General features: G+C 49.9%; 1 non-coding gene across 1 annotated transcript in view; it reads right to left on the bottom strand.

Moving 5' to 3' along the window:
- LOC126436727 (small subunit ribosomal RNA) overlaps positions 1-533 on the bottom strand; it is a 1909-nt gene extending 1376 nt beyond the window's left edge. Inside the window, exon 1 of the ribosomal RNA XR_007580873.1 lies at positions 1-533. This exon is cut by the window's left edge and continues 1376 nt beyond it. This is a non-coding gene — a ribosomal RNA (small subunit ribosomal RNA).
- Positions 534-5000: the final 4467 nt, after the last annotated feature.

The raw sequence follows: 5000 nt of genomic DNA, 5'->3' as shown, positions 1-5000 counted from the left end.
TCATTCCGATTACGGGGCCTCGGATGAGTCCCGTATCGTTATTTTTCGTCACTACCTCCCCGTGCCGGGAGTGGGTAATTTGCGCGCCTGCTGCCTTCCTTGGATGTGGTAGCCGTTTCTCAGGCTCCCTCTCCGGAATCGAACCCTGATTCCCCGTTACCCGTTACAACCATGGTAGGCGCAGAACCTACCATCGACAGTTGATAAGGCAGACATTTGAAAGATGCGTCGCCGGTACGAGGACCGTGCGATCAGCCCAAAGTTATTCAGAGTCACCAAGGCAAACGGACCGGACGAGCCGACCGATTGGTTTTGATCTAATAAAAGCGTCCCTTCCATCTCTGGTCGGGACTCTGTTTGCATGTATTAGCTCTAGAATTACCACAGTTATCCAAGTAACGTGGGTACGATCTAAGGAACCATAACTGATTTAATGAGCCATTCGCGGTTTCACCTTAATGCGGCTTGTACTGAGACATGCATGGCTTAATCTTTGAGACAAGCATATGACTACTGGCAGGATCAACCAGGGAGCTGCGTCAACTAGAGCTGAGCAGCCGGCCGCCCGGGAGTGTGTCCCGGGGGCCCGCGCGAACACGCAAGCGTCCGCTCAATTATTCTGCAAACAGGAGGAGGCTGAGCTCCCCTGCACAACACACCTCGAAACCCTCTCAGGTCCCGGCGGCGCGCAGCGCCGTCCTAAGTACTTGGTCGGGTTCGAGAGAGGCGCAATCGCCCGGAGTTAGGCGAGTAGACGCTTTAGGTGCGACCACCCGTGCTCCCAACTGAGCTTGCCGCTGCCGACAGAGGCCCGGGAGCGTGCTGTCGTGGCATTGCCGGCGGGAGACAACACGCGCCACCTACGGTGACCGGCAGCTCCAACGCCAGCGCCACAGAAGGACAAAAGCCCCACTTGGGTGCCGAAGCGAACTCTCCCAGCACAGCGCACGCGCCAACACGTCCGCACAGCTGCGATACAAACCACCTGCGAGAACCGCTGGGGCGACCGAGCAGCAGACGGCGTCGCGGCGCCGAGCGCCGGGCGGCGGCGCATCCTCAGCGCACACAGTCCTCAATCGGACCAGCACACTGCAGATGGCCACCGCGCTTCGCACCGGGCCCGCGAGGACCTACTTTGGCCGCAAGGCGCCGCGAGCAGGGGGCGCCGGCGCGCAGCTGCGCCGCCTGCCGCGTCCGTCGGCCGGCGCGCCTGCCACTGGCCGCCCCCACCAGCCGGCTGTAGCGCGTGCGCCCACGCACCGCGCTGCCAGCACGCCGGGCGGCCCCCCCTCACCGGCCGGGGACGGTCCCACCCAGCCACCGCCGCGTATCGCCTCACACCCAGATCCCCTTTCGCGTTCGTGGGCATGGTGGGTCCCCTTTCACGTTCGTGGGCATGGTGGGTATCCCTGAAACAACCGGTTAATAGCTCGACCGATCGTCGCCAACACTGATTCACCTCTAGCGAGAACAACCGCACCACAACGGGTTACCTGTTGTTCATTTGCGTAACGTCACCAGCAAACGTAGACGTCCATCGCCATTTGCAACGAGTATTGCATGCCTGTGTCAGGTGTCACAACACACTACGTCTGCCCACATAGACGCAACAACATGTGCACGCCTCGAGAACACGTGGAAGGTAGCCCCCGTACGTATGCGGTGTCCATTGCGCGAACGACTGTCAGCCGGCCTCTGCAGGATGTCGCAGATGTGGAACGCGGTGCAACATGCTATCACGGTGTGTGAGAAGAGACGACTACGTCCGAATACACGCTCCACTACATCAACAGACTGCTCATGCTGATCGCCATCCAGGGCGTCCGTTCCTCCCACACGTCTGAATGGCGTACCACACTGCAATCCAGCTCTTATAGGGAGACGACACGTAGCTGCGTGCACAATATTTGGACTGTATGGTCTGCCGTTGCTAGGCGCAGTCGTCGTACGGTCACACATGTGCCACGATGTATCATTCAGTACATACGGACCAATGTGCAGTACAGTTTGTGGGTTTTGCGTACATCGGCGGACAGGTGACAGGCCGTACCACAACGTAGGCTGAGTACGTCGGCATGCGAAGGGCATTGAACATGCAAACTTCTCAACGACCAGCTTGCGAAGGCAGGGGGGAAGGGGGGGGGGCATGTACGTCCTGCTGCTATCCACATTACAGTGTATAGCAGGAGCATGTGGAAAGTCAGCAACACCTGCAAGGTGTTTAACATGACGCGATACACAGGGGACCGGGCAGTGCGAATAGCGAACTATATTGCGAGGGTTGCGGTTAGGCAACACTACACTAATTTAACGAGTTGCATAACAATTACAGAGCAGGTTCAGCGACAACGTGCGTCAGGTTAAGGCGCAATATAGGTTAGGTTGAGGCACAATATAGGTTAGGTTAAGGCACAACATGGGTTACGTTAAGGCACAACATGGGTTACGTTAAGGCACAACATGGGTTACGTTAAGGCACAAATTAGGTTACGTTAAGGCACAAATTAGGTTACGTTAAGGCACAAATTAGGTTACGTTAAGGCACAAATTAGGTTACGTTAAGGCACAAATTAGGTTACGTTAAGGCACAAATTAGGTTACGTTAAGGCACAAATTAGGTTACGTTAAGGCACAAATTAGGTTACGTTAAGGCACAAATTAGGTTACGTTAAGGCACAAATTAGGTTACGTTAAGGCACAAATTAGGTTACGTTAAGGCACAAATTAGGTTACGTTAAGGCACAAATTAGGTTACGTTAAGGCACAAATTAGGTTACGTTAAGGCACAAATTAGGTTACGTTAAGGCACAAATTAGGTTACGTTAAGGCACAAATTAGGTTACGTTAAGGCACAAATTAGGTTACGTTAAGGCACAAATTAGGTTACGTTAAGGCACAAATTAGGTTACGTTAAGGCACAAATTAGGTTACGTTAAGGCACAAATTAGGTTACGTTAAGGCACAAATTAGGTTACGTTAAGGCACAAATTAGGTTACGTTAAGGCACAAATTAGGTTACGTTAAGGCACAAATTAGGTTACGTTAAGGCACAAATTAGGTTACGTTAAGGCACAAATTAGGTTACGTTAAGGCACAAATTAGGTTACGTTAAGGCACAAATTAGGTTACGTTAAGGCACAAATTAGGTTACGTTAAGGCACAAATTAGGTTACGTTAAGGTACAATATGGGTTAGGTTAAGGTACAATATGGGTTAGGTTAAGGTACAATATGGGTTAGGTTAAGGTACAATATGGGTTAGGTTAAGGTACAATATGGGTTAGGTTAAGGCACAACGTAGGTTAGGTTAAGGCACAACATAGGTTAGGTTAAGGCACAACATAGGTTAGGTTAAGGCACAACATAGGTTAGGTTAAGGCACAACATAGGTTAGGTTAAGGCACAACATAGGTTAGGTTAAGGCACAACATAGGTTAGGTTAAGGCACAACATAGGTTAGGTTAAGGCACAACATAGGTTAGGTTAAGGCACAACGTAGGTTAGGTTAAGGCACAACGTAGGTTAGGTTAAGGCACAACGTAGGTTAGGTTAAGGCACAACGTAGGTTAGGTTAAGGCACAACGTAGGTTAGGTTAAGGCACAACGTAGGTTAGGTTAAGGCACAACGTAGGTTAGGTTAAGGCACAACGTAGGTTAGGTTAAGGCACAACGTAGGTTAGGTTAAGGCACAACGTAGGTTAGGTTAAGGCACAACGTAGGTTAGGTTAAGGCACAACGTAGGTTAGGTTAAGGCACAACGTAGGTTAGGTTAAGGCACAACGTAGGTTAGGTTAAGGCACAACGTAGGTTAGGTTAAGGCACAACGTAGGTTAGGTTAAGGCACAACGTAGGTTAGGTTAAGGCACAACGTAGGTTAGGTTAAGGCACAACGTAGGTTAGGTTAAGGCACAACGTAGGTTAGGTTAAGGCACAACGTAGGTTAGGTTAAGGCACAACGTAGGTTAGGTTAAGGCACAACGTAGGTTAGGTTAAGGCACAACGTAGGTTAGGTTAAGGCACAACGTAGGTTAGGTTAAGGCACAACGTAGGTTAGGTTAAGGCACAACGTAGGTTAGGTTAAGGCACAACGTAGGTTAGGTTAAGGCACAACGTAGGTTAGGTTAAGGCACAACGTAGGTTAGGTTAAGGCACAACGTAGGTTAGGTTAAGGCACAACGTAGGTTAGGTTAAGGCACAACATAGGTTAGGTTAAGGCACAACATAGGTTAGGTTAAGGCACAACATAGGTTAGGTTAAGGCACAACATAGGTTAGGTTAAGGCACAACATAGGTTAGGTTAAGGCACAACATAGGTTAGGTTAAGGCACAACATAGGTTAGGTTAAGGCACAACATAGGTTAGGTTAAGGCACAACATAGGTTAGGTTAAGGCACAACATAGGTTAGGTTAAGGCACAACGTAGGTTAGGTTAAGGCACAACGTAGGTTAGGTTAAGGCACAACGTAGGTTAGGTTAAGGCACAACGTAGGTTAGGTTAAGGTACAACGTAGGTTAGGTTAAGGTACAACGTAGGTTAGGTTAAGGTACAACGTAGGTTAGGTTAAGGTACAACGTAGGTTAGGTTAAGGTACAACGTAGGTTAGGTTAAGGTACAACGTAGGTTAGGTTAAGGTACAACGTAGGTTAGGTTAAGGTACAACGTAGGTTAGGTTAAGGTACAACGTAGGTTAGGTGAAGGCGCAATGTAGGTTAGGTTAAGGTACGATATACCTTAGGTTAAGGTACAATATCGCTTAGGTTAAGGTACAATATAGCTTAGGTTAAGGTACACGTTGTAGGGAAAGGTGTATTTTGGGGGGGGAGGGGGCGGCAGGTTCGTTGATAGTGATTATCGTAAGTGCATGCCTGCGGGATCATCCGATTTGTCACGTCAGGATGCACTTGTGGCTCATGACAGGCGGCGCTCCGATTCCAAGGTTGTGGCAGATCTGTGTCTTTCATTCCTGCCATTGTTTGTGTACTGTGACAGGAGGCAGTATT

This window comes from Schistocerca serialis, unplaced genomic scaffold (genome assembly GCF_023864345.2).
Source record: "Schistocerca serialis cubense isolate TAMUIC-IGC-003099 unplaced genomic scaffold, iqSchSeri2.2 HiC_scaffold_1242, whole genome shotgun sequence".
Classification (NCBI taxonomy): domain Eukaryota; kingdom Metazoa; phylum Arthropoda; class Insecta; order Orthoptera; family Acrididae; genus Schistocerca; species Schistocerca serialis.
Note: the sequence above shows the minus strand (reverse complement) of the source record. Positions and strands in the feature narration are given on the sequence as shown.